At 45.1% G+C, this 17047-nt stretch overlaps 9 non-coding genes and 1 pseudogene across 9 annotated transcripts; all 10 read left to right on the top strand.

Annotated features, from left to right (window-relative positions):
• The first annotated feature begins 4328 nt into the window (after positions 1-4328).
• Positions 4329-4521, top strand: LOC141221597 (U2 spliceosomal RNA). The gene has a single exon (XR_012289613.1). It is a non-coding gene; the product is annotated as a U2 spliceosomal RNA (small nuclear RNA).
• A 1115-nt stretch (positions 4522-5636) lies between these two features.
• On the top strand, positions 5637-5827 carry LOC141221292 (U2 spliceosomal RNA). The gene has a single exon (XR_012289329.1). It is a non-coding gene; the product is annotated as a U2 spliceosomal RNA (small nuclear RNA).
• A 2313-nt stretch (positions 5828-8140) lies between these two features.
• LOC141221620 (U2 spliceosomal RNA) lies at positions 8141-8256 on the top strand (annotated as a pseudogene).
• Positions 8257-8780: 524 nt separating this feature from the next.
• On the top strand, positions 8781-8962 carry LOC141221544 (U2 spliceosomal RNA). The gene has a single exon (XR_012289573.1). It is a non-coding gene; the product is annotated as a U2 spliceosomal RNA (small nuclear RNA).
• Positions 8963-10077: 1115 nt separating this feature from the next.
• LOC141221499 (U2 spliceosomal RNA) lies at positions 10078-10268 on the top strand. The gene has a single exon (XR_012289530.1). It is a non-coding gene; the product is annotated as a U2 spliceosomal RNA (small nuclear RNA).
• A 1112-nt stretch (positions 10269-11380) lies between these two features.
• Positions 11381-11571, top strand: LOC141221529 (U2 spliceosomal RNA). The gene has a single exon (XR_012289559.1). It is a non-coding gene; the product is annotated as a U2 spliceosomal RNA (small nuclear RNA).
• Positions 11572-12686: 1115 nt separating this feature from the next.
• Positions 12687-12877, top strand: LOC141221293 (U2 spliceosomal RNA). Its single transcript, XR_012289330.1, has one exon. It is a non-coding gene; the product is annotated as a U2 spliceosomal RNA (small nuclear RNA).
• A 1115-nt stretch (positions 12878-13992) lies between these two features.
• Positions 13993-14183, top strand: LOC141221294 (U2 spliceosomal RNA). Its single transcript, XR_012289331.1, has one exon. It is a non-coding gene; the product is annotated as a U2 spliceosomal RNA (small nuclear RNA).
• A 1115-nt stretch (positions 14184-15298) lies between these two features.
• LOC141221295 (U2 spliceosomal RNA) lies at positions 15299-15489 on the top strand. The gene has a single exon (XR_012289332.1). It is a non-coding gene; the product is annotated as a U2 spliceosomal RNA (small nuclear RNA).
• Positions 15490-16604: 1115 nt separating this feature from the next.
• On the top strand, positions 16605-16795 carry LOC141221475 (U2 spliceosomal RNA). The gene has a single exon (XR_012289506.1). It is a non-coding gene; the product is annotated as a U2 spliceosomal RNA (small nuclear RNA).
• The last annotated feature ends 252 nt before the right edge of the window (positions 16796-17047 follow it).

Here is a 17047-nt window from a genome sequence, read left to right on the forward strand (position 1 = left end):
GGGCAGTGTTGCCGAAATTGCAGAAAGGAGGGGCATATGGCCAACCAGTGTCCAGAGGCCAAGTCCTGTGATATCTGTGGGAGTAGTGATCACATGTATAAGGACTGTCCTATGAGTGCACCTAGACGTTCTGATAAAGAACAGAAGGAGGAGGAGCTGGAGAGGAGGCAGATGGCAAGCGCACTGAAAGTGCTGGAAAGATTGGAGAGGGAGGAGAGAGAGGGAAGGAGGCGGGAAACTGGTAGAGCCTCTCCCTCTACGGCGCCAGAGGAGGTGTCCCTGAGACCATGTTCTTCTTCTGCTGAAGAAATGAGGAAGAAGCGGAGGGAAGAAAAGGAGTTCTGGAGGGAAGTGGCAAAGGTGGAGAAAAAGGCAGTGTCTGCGAGAATATCTAGGAAAGTGGTGGAAGCAGAGCTGCCTGAGATGATGACTTTTGGAGAGGCAATGGACGCAACAGGATGTGAAGTGCAAATCTCGGAACCCGACAGTCCTGAACACCCTTCGGGTCCTGAAAACATTGAAGATTTTTCTTCGGAGGATGATAGGGGTGCAAAGAAGAGTCGTAGGGAGGATGGTGGGGGCAGTGATGATGCAGTTTTTAGTGAGCCTCAGAGGAAGATCAGAACTGCCAGAATGAGGAGTGTGGCTGGTGAAGCCAGCGGGTCGGAAACCAGCTGTTCTGTTCTGATGGCGGAGGAGGATAGTGGTGGTGCTGGATAGTGTCACCATATAATATTGTAAATGTTTTTTCTTTTTGTCCTCTTGTGAGCTTTGGTTTAGGCCAAAGGCTATTTCTTTGTGTAATTGGTGAAGGAGTAGAAGTATTATGGGATTTACCATAGTGTCCCAAAACGTAAGAGTGTTTAAAAGTAAAGTAAGAAGAGCTGCTATTTTTGAGTTTTTAGCTATGCAAAATGCATCTATTTTTTGTTTACAAGAATGTGGGGTAGTGGATGGTGTGAAAGGGGATGAATGGTCTTATGGAGCGTCTGTGTGGTCGGGGAGTGCATGTAATAAGAATGATGGTGTGGGTATTTTGGTTAAAGGAAGGGAGGTTGTTTTGAGTGATTATTTGGTTATTGAGGTGGGGAGATGTATCCTTGCTAATTTTGTATACAAGAATGTAAAGTTTTGTGTTATTAATGTTTATGCGCCAGTTGAAAAAAATGAGCGCAAAAATTTATTTGAAAAAATTAAGCTTTTTGTTCCAGGAAGAATACCTGTGGTAATTGTGGGTGATATGAACTGTGATGTGGGGAGAGTGAATGTGGATGTGTCTGGGAAAGCATTATTGGAGTTAGTGAATGATTTTGGGTTGTGTGATATGCAGCGCGTGTGTAACATGAATCCTTTGTTGAACACTTCCTTTTCTGAGAGTGGTAGGGTACAATCCAGATTGGATTATTGTTTTATTTCTAAAAATATGGTTTCTGTTAATTATAGGCAGGAAAACGTTCTTTTTTCAGATCATGTGTGTATGTTGTGTGAGTTGGATATAAAAGTTGATGGAGTGTTTGGGAGAGGATTGTGGAAGTTAAATGTTAAACTGTTAGAGAATGAAGATGTGAGAAAGGAGTATGAAAGGCGGTATGAAGAATGGTGTAAGCATAAAAATGAGTTTGGGAATGTTTGTGAGTGGTGGGACTGGGTGAAGAAACAAACAAAAATGTTCTTTAAAAATTTAGGATACAAGTATGCAGCAATTAAAAGAGAGAGTTTTGTTAAACTGAACGCGCGGTTGAGCGTTTTGTATAAGTTAAGGGAAGGAGGAGTTGAGGTGGAGGAGGATATTTTAGAGGTAAAAAAGGAGATTAGTGAGTTTTTGTTGGAGAGAGGGAGAAGCATAGTGTTTAGGGCAAAGATTGATAAGATGGAGCAGGATGAGAAATGTTCTCGGTTTTTCTTTAAAAAAGTTTTTGGAAAGAAACAGAGTATGAGCGTGGTGTATGGAGCAGATGGAAGTGAGGTGAGTGGAGAGGATATGTGTGAAGAGGTGGCTAAGTTTTATGAGGATCTGTATGCAGTGAAACAGAGGGATGAATGTTTGGAGAATGATGTTTTGAGTGTGTTAGAGAGTAAGTTGAGTGAAGCAGAAAGAGAGAGAGTGATGGGTGAGGTGACTGGTGATGAGGTATGGAAGGTTATGTGTAGTATGGCTTTGAATAAGACGCCGGGGGAGGATGGCCTCCCAGTAGAATTTTATCGTGTGATGTGGGGTGTGATTGGTAAGGACTTTGTGGATGTATGTAAGTATATGTGGGGAAACATGGAGGTGACTGAGAGTATGCGTGCAGGTATGGTTGTGTTAATTCCTAAGAAAGGGGATTTGAAAAGTCTGAGGAATTGGAGGCCAATAACGTTACTTAATTGTGATTATAAAATCTATGCAAAACTTATGGCTAATAGGATGCGTGATGTGATAGAGAGTGTGATTGGGGATGAGCAGTGTTGTGCGGTACCTGGGAGGCGGATTCACGAGTGTGTGTGTATGTTAAGAGATTGTCTATGGGATTGCATGGGTCGTAAGAAGAGTGTATTTTTGTTAAGTTTGGATTTTGAAAAGGCTTATGATAGGTTGTCGCATGGTTTTTTGTTCAGAGTGTTGTTAAAAATGGGTTTTCCGGCTGATTTTGTTGGGCGAGTGAGAAGTTTGTATGCGGGTGTTTATAGCTGTGTTTTAATGAATGGGTATGTGGGTAGGAAAGTGAATGTGTTTTCGGGTGTGCGACAGGGGTGTCCTTTGTCCCCTGTAGCATTTATTTGTGCAATTGAGCCATTGTTGTGTATGCTGAGGAAAGATAAGGTAATTCGTGGTGTGCAAGTGCCGGGAGGTGGAGGAAAAGAATGGAAAGTGAGTGGTTATATGGATGACGTGTGTGTATTATGTGATTCTGAATGTTCGGTGAGGCGGGTGAAGTTGTTAGTGTCTATTTTTTGTGGTGCATCTGCGTTTAAAGTGAATTGGGAAAAGAGTGAGTGTAAGGGTTTTGGAGGCGGAAGTTTAAGTAGGGATGTAGGTGTGAATGTAGTGAATGGACCTATTAAAGTTTTGGGTGTGAAGTTTTCAGAGAGTTTGGATGGGAAAGAAAGTTGGGATGATGCGAAAGGAAAAGTTGAGCAGAAGTTGAATTTTTGGAAATTGAGGAGTTTATCCTTTTTTGGGAAGATTTTAATTGTTAAGAGTGTGGTGTTGCCAATATTTTTATATATTGCGGTAGTATTTCCACCAGGATATATGTGTATGAGAAGCTTGAATAGAATTTTATTTGTTTTTTTGTGGAACTCGAAAATGGAGAGAGCTAGGAGAGAAATTTTGGTTAAAAGAGTGGAAAAAGGTGGTTTGGGTTTTCCGAATTTGGACGTGTTTTTTGGTGTGAATATCGTTGTGTTTGTTTTGAAAGTGATTAGGGCGGATGGAAAGTTTTCATCTATGTGTAGGTATTTATTTGGAGCGTATTTGTTTCGTTTAAAGTGGCAAGAAAGGGATTTGCGATGTCCGATTGCTTTTGAGGTGCCTGTATGGTATGTGTGGGTTTATAAGTTTTTGGTGAGGTATGAACTGTGTGATGCAGATGTGAGATTGCTGGAGAATAAGAAGGCTGTGTATAGGATGATTGAATGTAGAGAGGTAGAATGTGGAATAAATATGGTTAGGGGTGGTGATGTGCAGAAGGTTTGGAAGAAAGTGCGGATGAGTGGTATGACCAACAAACAGAGTGAAGTTGTGTGGCAGTCTTTACATGGAGTATTACCTGTGAGAGAGTTTCAGAGGAATAGAGGTTTGGTGAGGAGTGAAATGTGTCCAAGAAATGGCTGTGGTGGAAGGGAAAGTGTGTTGCATGTTTTTTGGAATTGCCAGTATGCTAGAGATGTGATTGGGAGAATGGGGCCTTTGTGTAAAGAATTGTGTGGTGTGAATTTGTTGTCTTTTGAGTTGTTTATGTTTGGTTTGGGAATATGTGATGGGACGAAGGAAAGAGTCTTGTGGTTGATGCTTGCATGTATAAAGGAAGTGTTATGGGATGTGAGGAATGTGTATGTGTTTAAAAGGAAGGAAATTGCTGTAAAGGATAGTGTGAAGGTGATTTTGGGGAAGATGTATGTGTGTTTCCTATGGGACAAAAAGAGGAGAGGGGAAGTGGATGCAGAGGGAATATGGAAAGTTAAAAAGTGGAGATATATTGTTAGTACCTCTTGATTTTTGTTATTGTTGTTTTGAAATATGAAATAAATATTTCCGATGATGATGGGGACAGCAAATTGCGTATTGGATTTGACGCAGCTGTTTTGATGGAATTTTCCTTTGTCTGGTTTTCATAGACTGTGGAATTTCCTCGTCTGAGGAGAAAAAAAAAAAAAAAAAAAAAATCTGTTCTTATCAGTTTAATATCTGATACGTCCCCTATCTGGGGACCATATATTAAATGGATTTTTAGAACAGGGAGATGGAAAAAGAGCTTGCTCTGTCCACTCCACGCATTGACCTGGTATTGCAGTATCTCCAGGACCGGTGCACCCCTTCTTTAATGCAGTTTCTAAAATCAGAAAGAATTGAATTCAATGTTTTTTGTTCATTTTGCTTGTTTGTCGGATTTGGGGATGGACTCTTTGGCTTTGCTTTTCTTCTCCTCATTGGATTTTTCATGTTCAAAGTTGCAGAAGCCAGATTACAAGCTCATTTTGGTTCAACTTCAGCAACTGTGCATTGCATTGCCATGTAATGTGATGCAATGCTATCTTTCTAGCTCTCCCTTTTTACTTCCTTTTGGATAAACAGACATATTAGGCAAGCATTTTGGAGCTTTCACCTAAATAACTACAGGTGGTGAGATAAGCTGCACAATATAATTGACCTTTCAGTATATTGTTGCACACACACCATCTATTTAGCAAATGCCCTTGTTATCAACAGCAGCCTTTTAAACTCACCTGAGCTAACAGGTATGTGCGCTGGTTACTCTGCTGCGCTTAAAATTTCTTTTTTGGTTTGCTACAATGCCTTTTCTGAAACGTTGTCTCCTTCTGCTGGAACACTGACTTCTTTCATTTAATGCCTGCAGACTATAAAAGAGACCCCAGCCCAAAAAGTTTGGTTGATTAGTCTGTGGCATTCTGTTAAACTGTTGCTTATGGCGGTCTCTGTGAGCTTCTCAGCGACATTCAGCCAGCCAGGTATCCTGCCTGCAGTAGATGGAATGTGGCAATGGAACGCTGGCTGCGCGTGTCATAATAGGCTCTGAGCCTTTATATACCTGTGCACAGCAGCAGCCACCTTCAGTCTGCTGCTGGACAGCCAGCAGCAGCAGCAGCAGGAGAGGTATGTAATCAGGAGCCCTCCTGCTAAGGGTAGACAGCTGCTCGTTCCACCCCACCCCCCGCCTTAATTGGTTCTCCTCCCTTCCAACGGTGTTGAGGCGGGTGGGAACAGCAGGGGGTGAAGGTGCTGTGTTTAAAGAGGTGGAGTTATGCAGATCTAAAACGCGTGGATTGCAGCAGCAGCAAGCCGAAAAGTGCAGGCATGTAAGGGATCTAGAGGTTGACAACATGTCTTCTTAACGGGAGTCCAGGAGCTCATCTCCACAAATGGACTTTTCAGGATCCTTGGGTGGCTCCGTAGTTTGAAACCAATTCTGGTTATCGCTTCTCGGCCTTTTGGCTAAGATCAAGTGTAGTATCTGTTCTTATCAGTTTAATATCTGATACGTCCCCTATCTGGGGACCATATATTAAATGGATTTTTAGAACAGGGAGATGGAAAAAGAGCTTGCTCTGTCCACTCCACGCATTGACCTGGTATTGCAGTATCTCCAGGACCGGTGCACCCCTTCTTTAATGCAGTTTCTAAAATCAGAAAGAATTGAATTCAATGTTTTTTGTTCATTTTGCTTGTTTGTCGGATTTGGGGATGGACTCTTTGGCTTTGCTTTTCTTCTCCTCATTGGATTTTTCATGTTCAAAGTTGCAGAAGCCAGATTACAAGCTCATTTTGGTTCAACTTCAGCAACTGTGCATTGCATTGCCATGTAATGTGATGCAATGCTATTGACGCGCCCCCTGGGACATATTCCTTTTTGAGGGGAATACCCGGCACCGGATCAGATGGGGGGTTGTAGTCTCCGAGCGGCTGTGACCCGGCCCGTGCCCAGGGCGTCAAACTCAGTGTTATGTGGCAGTCCTACAGATGTTATTAAGAGTTCTTTTGTGTCGACTACGCCACCCGTTGTGATGCGGTCACTGTGGCCGCCGCTGCAGCAGGGTCCGCTGAGGCTGATGGTGGGTGCGCAGCTTGGTGGGATAACCCCCAACGGGAGGGGTATAGCCTCAGAGGGGACAGGTGCAGAGGATGGGGGTTGTGGTGGTGCAGTGCAGACGGCAATGAAGACAGAGTCGGGTTGTGCAGTTAAGGGTGTTTAATTACTGCAGATGTTGTACTGGTCACTCCAGCTTCGAGTGACCACCTGAGCCGTGCTGCGTCCACCAGGTCCTGGATCCAGCCAACCCCCAAACAAGTCCGGAGCGTGGCCCTGAGCTCTCCTTCTGTCCCGTTCTCTGGCCGTCCCCACCAGTGATCCACCTAGGTCCAGCTCCCTCGGGCCTTCTGTTGGGACACCCTTGGCCCTGGGTTCCCTGACCCTTCATGTGGTGTGCCTTCGGGGTGGATGTGGTGGGTGACCGTGGCAAACGCTGCCCACGGTCTCCGGTCTCTGGCTGGGGAATGTTTTTACCCCCACCAGCTTGGGTTCCGGTACCCTGATGCCGACTCCTCACCCGGTGCTTTAATTTGGGTTCTTGGGTCCTCTCTGCTGTTTCCCCCTCTGGGTCTTTCTCTCTCTTCTCCTCTCTCACTCTGGGTCCTTCTTCTCCTCTGCTCCTGACTTGTTCTCTGCATCTGACCCTGTTCTTAGTTGGTGCCCACCTTATATACACCCTCTATGTGTGAGCTTAGGTGACCAGCACCCAATGAGCTCCTATCTCTACCCAGACTGCACCCCCTATCTGCCCCTACACTACATGGGATGTTCCACCCCCCTCCCACTCCAGCCAGGAACAGACTCGGTCGTACCTGCACATTTCTAAGTGGGAGTACCGTCGGTCTGCTCCTCGGAAATGGGATGTGTGTAGTGCATGCAGCCTACCGAGCTCAGATCCACACTCCATCCTTGCCCGGGAGTGGAATATCACACCTCTGGGTTGAGGTGCAATACCCCTGTAGCAGCCGAATCCTCAGGGTGCTACACTATCTTTCTAGCTCTCCCTTTTTACTTCCTTTTGGATAAACAGACATATTAGGCAAGCATTTTGGAGCTTTCACCTAAATAACTACAGGTGGTGAGATAAGCTGCACAATATAATTGACCTTTCAGTATATTGTTGCACACACACCATCTATTTAGCAAATGCCCTTGTTATCAACAGCAGCCTTTTAAACTCACCTGAGCTAACAGGTATGTGCGCTGGTTACTCTGCTGCGCTTAAAATTTCTTTTTTGGTTTGCTACAATGCCTTTTCTGAAACGTTGTCTCCTTCTGCTGGAACACTGACTTCTTTCATTTAATGCCTGCAGACTATAAAAGAGAACCCAACCCAAAAAGTTCGGTTGATTAGTCTGTGGCATTCTGTTAAACTGTTGCTTATGGCGGTCTCTGTGAGCTTCTCAGCGACATTCAGCCAGCCAGGTATCCTGCCTGCAGTAGATGGAATGTGGCAATGGAACGCTGGCTGCGCGTGTCATAATAGGCTCTGAGCCTTTATATACCTGTGCACAGCAGCAGCCACCTTCAGTCTGCTGCTGGACAGCCAGCAGCAGCAGCAGCAGGAGAGGTATGTAATCAGGAGCCCTCCTGCTAAGGGTAGACAGCTGCTCGTTCCACCCCACCCCCCGCCTTAATTGGTTCTCCTCCCTTCCAACGGTGTTGAGGTGGGTGGGAACAGCAGGGGGTGAAGGTGCTGTGTTTAAAGAGGTGGAGTTATGCAGATCTAAAACGCGTGGATTGCAGCAGAAGCAAGCCGAAAAGTGCAGGCATGTAAGGGATCTAGAGGTTGACAACATGTCTTCTTAACGGGAGTCCAGGAGCTCATCTCCACAAATGGACTTTTCAGGATCCTTGGGTGGCTCCGTAGTTTGAAACCAATTCTGGTTATCGCTTCTCGGCCTTTTGGCTAAGATCAAGTGTAGTATCTTTTGAAAAGGCAGTTTTGTCCTTGGGCTGCCCTAGTAAATTGATGCATATTACACACTGGTTTGGTGCACTTGTTAGTACGCCAGGTGGCTCATAGAGTTATCTGATGGAAAACATGGCCCTCCAGGATCGAAGTCACTAGGCTGGGTAAGTGTGAGGGCTTTGGAGCAATGTGCCCCAGGAGTAGGCGCCCTGGTGGGAGTCCAAGCTTACTGGGACTGGGAACCCCAGAAAGACTTGGCTTCGTAGCACGCCGCACCTTTGCCAATCATACTTTCTGAGCAACCCCCCCTATTCCTGGCCTCCGGGCTAGGAAGGGGAATTTTTATAAACCCGGTCGGAGGTCCGGTCAGCTTTGGGCTGAGAAACCAACACAGGCTCCAGCTCCACTAGGGTGGCAGCCTAGATGGAAGCTGGGAGCACGAAAACGGCTCTTCTCCGGCTTCGGCTAGGGAGAGCATCGGAGATCCCTGACCCTCGCTGTGGCCTTCTGGCTCGGAGGGATGGGGATGGTTTATTGGGAACCCTCTCCTCCGGGAAGGGTCCACATGAATCCTCACCTCGTGCGCTGTTTTGGTGTGACTTCGGTCACATTTTTCAGTGCCTTGGATGCAGCTTCAATCAAAAAATCTGTTCTTATCAGTTTAATATCTGATACGTCCCCTATCTGGGGACCATATATTAAATGGATTTTTAGAACAGGGAGATGGAAAAAGAGCTTGCTCTGTCCACTCCACGCATTGACCTGGTATTGCAGTATCTCCAGGACCGGTGCACCCCTTCTTTAATGCAGTTTCTAAAATCAGAAAGAATTGAATTCAATGTTTTTTGTTCATTTTGCTTGTTTGTCGGATTTGGGGATGGACTCTTTGGCTTTGCTTTTCTTCTCCTCATTGGATTTTTCATGTTCAAAGTTGCAGAAGCCAGATTACAAGCTCATTTTGGTTCAACTTCAGCAACTGTGCATTGCATTGCCATGTAATGTGATGCAATGCTATCTTTCTAGCTCTCCCTTTTTACTTCCTTTTGGATAAACAGACATATTAGGCAAGCATTTTGGAGCTTTCACCTAAATAACTACAGGTGGTGAGATAAGCTGCACAATATAATTGACCTTTCTGTATATTGTTGCACACACACCATCTATTTAGCAAATGCCCTTGTTATCAACAGCAGCCTTTTAAACTCACCTGAGCTAACAGGTATGTGCGCTGGTTACTCTGCTGCGCTTAAAATTTCTTTTTTGGTTTGCTACAATGCCTTTTCTGAAACGTTGTCTCCTTCTGCTGGAACACTGACTTCTTTCATTTAATGCCTGCAGACTATAAAAGAGAACCCAACCCAAAAAGTTTGGTTGATTAGTCTGTGGCATTCTGTTAAACTGTTGCTTATGGCGGTCTCTGTGAGCTTCTCAGCGACATTCAGCCAGCCAGGTATCCTGCCTGCAGTAGATGGAATGTGGCAATGGAATGCTGGCTGCGCGTGTCATAATAGGCTCTGAGCCTTTATATACCTGTGCACAGCAGCAGCCACCTTCAGTCTGCTGCTGGACAGCCAGCAGCAGCAGCAGCAGGAGAGGTATGTAATCAGGAGCCCTCCTGCTAAGGGTAGACAGCTGCTCGTTCCACCCCACCCCCCGCCTTAATTGGTTCTCCTCCCTTCCAACGGTGTTGAGGCGGGTGGGAACAGCAGGGGGTGAAGGTGCTGTGTTTAAAGAGGTGGAGTTATGCAGATCTAAAACGCGTGGATTGCAGCAGCAGCAAGCCGAAAAGTGCAGGCATGTAAGGGATCTAGAGGTTGACAACATGTCTTCTTAACGGGAGTCCAGGAGCTCATCTCCACAAATGGACTTTTCAGGATCCTTGGGTGGCTCCGTAGTTTGAAACCAATTCTGGTTATCGCTTCTCGGCCTTTTGGCTAAGATCAAGTGTAGTATCTGCTCTTATCAGTTTAATATCTGATACGTCCCCTATCTGGGGACCATATATTAAATGGATTTTTAGAACAGGGAGATGGAAAAAGAGCTTGCTCTGTCCACTCCACGCATTGACCTGGTATTGCAGTATCTCCAGGACCGGTGCACCCCTTCTTTAATGCAGTTTCTAAAATCAGAAAGAATTGAATTCAATGTTTTTGGTTCATTTTGCTTGTTTGTCGGATTTGGGGATGGACTCTTTGGCTTTGCTTTTCTTCTCCTCATTGGATTTTTCATGTTCAAAGTTGCAGAAGCCAGATTACAAGCTCATTTTGGTTCAACTTCAGCAACTGTGCATTGCATTGCCATGTAATGTGATGCAATGCTATCTTTCTAGCTCTCCCTTTTTACTTCCTTTTGGATAAACAGACATATTAGGCAAGCATTTTGGAGCTTTCACCTAAATAACTACAGGTGGTGAGATAAGCTGCACAATATAATTGACCTTTCAGTATATTGTTGCACACACACCATCTATTTAGCAAATGCCCTTGTTATCAACAGCAGCCTTTTAAACTCACCTGAGCTAACAGGTATGTGCGCTGGTTACTCTGCTGCGCTTAAAATTTCTTTTTTGGTTTGCTACAATGCCTTTTCTGAAACGTTGTCTCCTTCTGCTGGAACACTGACTTCTTTCATTTAATGCCTGCAGACTATAAAAGAGAACCCAACCCAAAAAGTTTGGTTGATTAGTCTGTGGCATTCTGTTAAACTGTTGCTTATGGCGGTCTCTGTGAGCTTCTCAGCGACATTCAGCCAGCCAGGTATCCTGCCTGCAGTAGATGGAATGTGGCAATGGAACGCTGGCTGCGCGTGTCATAATAGGCTCTGAGCCTTTATATACCTGTGCACAGCAGCAGCCACCTTCAGTCTGCTGCTGGACAGCCAGCAGCAGCAGCAGGAGAGGTATGTAATCAGGAGCCCTCCTGCTAAGGGTAGACAGCTGCTCGTTCCACCCCACCCCCCACCTTAATTGGTTCTCCTCCCTTCCAACGGTGTTGAGGCGGGTGGGAACAGCAGGGGGTGAAGGTGCTGTGTTTAAAGAGGTGGAGTTATGCAGATCTAAAACGCGTGGATTGCAGCAGCAGCAAGCCGAAAAGTGCAGGCATGTAAGGGATCTAGAGGTTGACAACATGTCTTCTTAACGGGAGTCCAGGAGCTCATCTCCACAAATTGACTTTTCAGGATCCTTGGGTGGCTCCGTAGTTTGAAACCAATTCTGGTTATCGCTTCTCGGACTTTTGGCTAAGATCAAGTGTAGTATCTGTTCTTATCAGTTTAATATCTGATACGTCCCCTATCTGGGGACCATATATTAAATGGATTTTTAGAACAGGGAGATGGAAAAAGAGCTTGCTCTGTCCACTCCACGCATTGACCTGGTATTGCAGTATCTCCAGGACCGGTGCACCCCTTCTTTAATGCAGTTTCTAAAATCAGAAAGAATTGAATTCAATGTTTTTTGTTCATTTTGCTTGTTTGTCGGATTTGGGGATGGACTCTTTGGCTTTGCTTTTCTTCTCCTCATTGGATTTTTCATGTTCAAAGTTGCAGAAGCCAGATTACAAGCTCATTTTGGTTCAACTTCAGCAACTGTGCATTGCATTGCCATGTAATGTGATGCAATGCTATCTTTCTAGCTCTCCCTTTTTACTTCCTTTTGGATAAACAGACATATTAGGCAAGCATTTTGGAGCTTTCACCTAAATAACTACAGGTGGTGAGATAAGCTGCACAATATAATTGACCTTTCAGTATATTGTTGCACACACACCATCTATTTAGCAAATGCCCTTGTTATCAACAGCAGCCTTTTAAACTCACCTGAGCTAACAGGTATGTGCGCTGGTTACTCTGCTGCGCTTAAAATTTCTTTTTTGGTTTGCTACAATGCCTTTTCTGAAACATTGTCTCCTTCTGCTGGAACACTGACTTCTTTCATTTAATGCCTGCAGACTATAAAAGAGAACCCAACCCAAAAAGTTTGGTTGATTAGTCTGTGGCATTCTGTTAAACTGTTGCTTATGGCGGTCTCTGTGAGCTTCTCAGCGACATTCAGCCAGCCAGGTATCCTGCCTGCAGTAGATGGAATGTGGCAATGGAACGCTGGCTGCGCGTGTCATAATAGGCTCTGAGCCTTTATATACCTGTGCACAGCAGCAGCCACCTTCAGTCTGCTGCTGGACAGCCAGCAGCAGCAGCAGCAGGAGAGGTATGTAATCAGGAGCCCTCCTGCTAAGGGTAGACAGCTGCTCGTTCCACCCCACCCCCCGCCTTAATTGGTTCTCCTCCCTTCCAACGGTGTTGAGGCGGGTGGGAACAGCAGGGGGTGAAGGTGCTGTGTTTAAAGAGGTGGAGTTATGCAGATCTAAAACGCGTGGATTGCAGCAGCAGCAAGCCGAAAAGTGCAGGCATGTAAGGGATCTAGAGGTTGACAACATGTCTTCTTAACGGGAGTCCAGGAGCTCATCTCCACAAATGGACTTTTCAGGATCCTTGGGTGGCTCCGTAGTTTGAAACCAATTCTGGTTATCGCTTCTCGGCCTTTTGGCTAAGATCAAGTGTAGTATCTGTTCTTATCAGTTTAATATCTGATACGTCCCCTATCTGGGGACCATATATTAAATGGATTTTTAGAACAGGGAGATGGAAAAAGAGCTTGCTCTGTCCACTCCACGCATTGACCTGGTATTGCAGTATCTCCAGGACCGGTGCACCCCTTCTATAATGCAGTTTCTAAAATCAGAAAGAATTGAATTCAATGTTTTTTGTTCATTTTGCTTGTTTGTCGGATTTGGGGATGGACTCTTTGGCTTTGCTTTTCTTCTCCTCATTGGATTTTTCATGTTCAAAGTTGCAGAAGCCAGATTACAAGCTCATTTTGGTTCAACTTCAGCAACTGTGCATTGCATTGCCATGTAATGTGATGCAATGCTATCTTTCTAGCTCTCCCTTTTTACTTCCTTTTGGATAAACAGACATATTAGGCAAGCATTTTGGAGCTTTCACCTAAATAACTACAGGTGGTGAGATAAGCTGCACAATATAATTGACCTTTCTGTATATTGTTGCACACACACCATCTATTTAGCAAATGCCCTTGTTATCAACAGCAGCCTTTTAAACTCACCTGAGCTAACAGGTATGTGCGCTGGTTACTCTGCTGCGCTTAAAATTTCTTTTTTGGTTTGCTACAATGCCTTTTCTGAAACGTTGTCTCCTTCTGCTGGAACACTGACTTCTTTCATTTAATGCCTGCAGACTATAAAAGAGAACCCAACCCAAAAAGTTTGGTTGATTAGTCTGTGGCATTCTGTTAAACTGTTGCTTATGGCGGTCTCTGTGAGCTTCTCAGCGACATTCAGCCAGCCAGGTATCCTGCCTGCAGTAGATGGAATGTGGCAATGGAACGCTGGCTGCGCGTGTCATAATAGGCTCTGAGCCTTTATATACCTGTGCACAGCAGCAGCCACCTTCAGTCTGCTGCTGGACAGCCAGCAGCAGCAGCAGCAGGAGAGGTATGTAATCAGGAGCCCTCCTGCTAAGGGTAGACAGCTGCTCGTTCCACCCCACCCCCCGCCTTAATTGGTTCTCCTCCCTTCCAACGGTGTTGAGGCGGGTGGGAACAGCAGGGGGTGAAGGTGCTGTGTTTAAAGAGGTGGAGTTATGCAGATCTAAAACGCGTGGATTGCAGCAGCAGCAAGCCGAAAAGTGCAGGCATGTAAGGGATCTAGAGGTTGACAACATGTCTTCTTAACGGGAGTCCAGGAGCTCATCTCTACAAATGGACTTTTCAGGATCCTTGGGTGGCTCCGTAGTTTGAAACCAATTCTGGTTATCGCTTCTCGGCCTTTTGGCTAAGATCAAGTGTAGTATCTGTTCTTATCAGTTTAATATCTGATACGTCCCCTATCTGGGGACCATATATTAAATGGATTTTTAGAACAGGGAGATGGAAAAAGAGCTTGCTCTGTCCACTCCACGCATTGACCTGGTATTGCAGTATCTCCAGGACCGGTGCACCCCTTCTTTAATGCAGTTTCTAAAATCAGAAAGAATTGAATTCAATGTTTTTTGTTCATTTTGCTTGTTTGTCGGATTTGGGGATGGACTCTTTGGCTTTGCTTTTCTTCTCCTCATTGGATTTTTCATGTTCAAAGTTGCAGAAGCCAGATTACAAGCTCATTTTGGTTCAACTTCAGCAACTGTGCATTGCATTGCCATGTAATGTGATGCAATGCTATCTTTCTAGCTCTCCCTTTTTACTTCCTTTTGGATAAACAGACATATTAGGCAAGCATTTTGGAGCTTTCACCTAAATAACTACAGGTGGTGAGATAAGCTGCACAATATAATTGACCTTTCAGTATATTGTTGCACACACACCATCTATTTAGCAAATGCCCTTGTTATCAACAGCAGCCTTTTAAACTCACCTGAGCTAACAGGTATGTGCGCTGGTTACTCTGCTGCGCTTAAAATTTCTTTTTTGGTTTGCTACAATGCCTTTTCTGAAACGTTGTCTCCTTCTGCTGGAACACTGACTTCTTTCATTTAATGCCTGCAGACTATAAAAGAGAACCCAACCCAAAAAGTTTGGTTGATTAGTCTGTGGCATTCTGTTAAACTGTTGCTTATGGCGGTCTCTGTGAGCTTCTCAGCGACATTCAGCCAGCCAGGTATCCTGCCTGCAGTAGATGGAATGTGGCAATGGAACGCTGGCTGCGCGTGTCATAATAGGCTCTGAGCCTTTATATACCTGTGCACAGCAGCAGCCACCTTCAGTCTGCTGCTGGACAGCCAGCAGCAGCAGCAGCAGGAGAGGTATGTAATCAGGAGCCCTCCTGCTAAGGGTAGACAGCTGCTCGTTCCACCCCACCCCCCGCCTTAATTGGTTCTCCTCCCTTCCAACGGTGTTGAGGCGGGTGGGAACAGCAGGGGGTGAAGGTGCTGTGTTTAAAGAGGTGGAGTTATGCAGATCTAAAACGCGTGGATTGCAGCAGCAGCAAGCCGAAAAGTGCAGGCATGTAAGGTATCTAGAGGTTGACAACATGTCTTCTTAACGGGAGTCCAGGAGCTCATCTCCACAAATGGACTTTTCAGGATCCTTGGGTGGCTCCGTAGTTTGAAACCAATTCTGGTTATCGCTTCTCGGCCTTTTGGCTAAGATCAAGTGTAGTATCTGTTCTTATCAGTTTAATATCTGATACGTCCCCTATCTGGGGACCATATATTAAATGGATTTTTAGAACAGGGAGATGGAAAAAGAGCTTGCTCTGTCCACTCCACGCATTGACCTGGTATTGCAGTATCTCCAGGACCGGTGCACCCCTTCTTTAATGCAGTTTCTAAAATCAGAAAGAATTGAATTCAATGTTTTTTGTTCATTTTGCTTGTTTGTCGGATTTGGGGATGGACTCTTTGGCTTTGCTTTTCTTCTCCTCATTGGATTTTTCATGTTCAAAGTTGCAGAAGCCAGATTACAAGCTCATTTTGGTTCAACTTCAGCAACTGTGCATTGCATTGCCATGTAATGTGATGCAATGCTATCTTTCTAGCTCTCCCTTTTTACTTCCTTTTGGATAAACAGACATATTAGGCAAGCATTTTGGAGCTTTCACCTAAATAACTACAGGTGGTGAGATAAGCTGCACAATATAATTGACCTTTCAGTATATTGTTGCACACACACCATCTATTTAGCAAATGCCCTTGTTATCAACAGCAGCCTTTTAAACTCACCTGAGCTAATAGGTATGTGCGCTGGTTACTCTGCTGCGCTTAAAATTTCTTTTTTGGTTTGCTACAATGCCTTTTCTGAAACGTTGTCTCCTTCTGCTGGAACACTGACTTCTTTCATTTAATGCCTGCAGACTATAAAAGAGAACCCAACCCAAAAAGTTTGGTTGATTAGTCTGTGGCATTCTGTTAAACTGTTGCTTATGGCGGTCTCTGTGAGCTTCTCAGCGACATTCAGCCAGCCAGGTATCCTGCCTGCAGTAGATGGAATGTGGCAATGGAACGCTGGCTGCGCGTGTCATAATAGGCTCTGAGCCTTTATATACCTGTGCACAGCAGCAGCCACCTTCAGTCTGCTGCTGGACAGCCAGCAGCAGCAGCAGCAGGAGAGGTATGTAATCAGGAGCCCTCCTGCTAAGGGTAGACAGCTGCTCGTTCCACCCCACCCCCCGCCTTAATTGGTTCTCCTCCCTTCCAACGGTGTTGAGGCAGGTGGGAACAGCAGGGGGTGAAGGTGCTGTGTTTAAAGAGGTGGAGTTATGCAGATCTAAAACGCGTGGATTGCAGCAGCAGCAAGCCGAAAAGTGCAGGCATGTAAGGGATCTAGAGGTTGACAACATGTCTTCTTAACGGGAGTCCAGGAGCTCATCTCCACAAATGGACTTTTCAGGATCCTTGGGTGGCTCCGTAGTTTGAAACCAATTCTGGTTATCGCTTCTCGGCCTTTTGGCTGAGATCAAGTGTAGTATCTGTTCTTATCAGTTTAATATCTGATACGTCCCCTATCTGGGGACCATATATTAAATGGATTTTTAGAACAGGGAGATGGAAAAAGAGCTTGCTCTGTCCACTCCACGCATTGACCTGGTATTGCAGTATCTCCAGGACCGGTGCACCCCTTCTTTAATTCAGTTTCTAAAATCAGAAAGAATTGAATTCAATGTTTTTTGTTCATTTTGCTTGTTTGTCGGATTTGGGGATGGACTCTTTGGCTTTGCTTTTCTTCTCCTCATTGGATTTTTCATGTTCAAAGTTGCAGAAGCCAGATTACAAGCTCATTTTGGTTCAACTTCAGCAACTGTGCATTGCATTGCCATGTAATGTGATGCAATGCTATCTTTCTAGCTCTCCCTTTTTACTTCCTTTTGGATAA

The sequence above is a fragment of the Phyllobates terribilis genome, unplaced genomic scaffold (assembly GCF_046119375.1).
Source record: "Phyllobates terribilis strain yellow unplaced genomic scaffold, ASM4611937v1 Scaffold_325__1_contigs__length_2139453, whole genome shotgun sequence".
Taxonomy (NCBI): Eukaryota; Metazoa; Chordata; class Amphibia; order Anura; family Dendrobatidae; genus Phyllobates; species Phyllobates terribilis.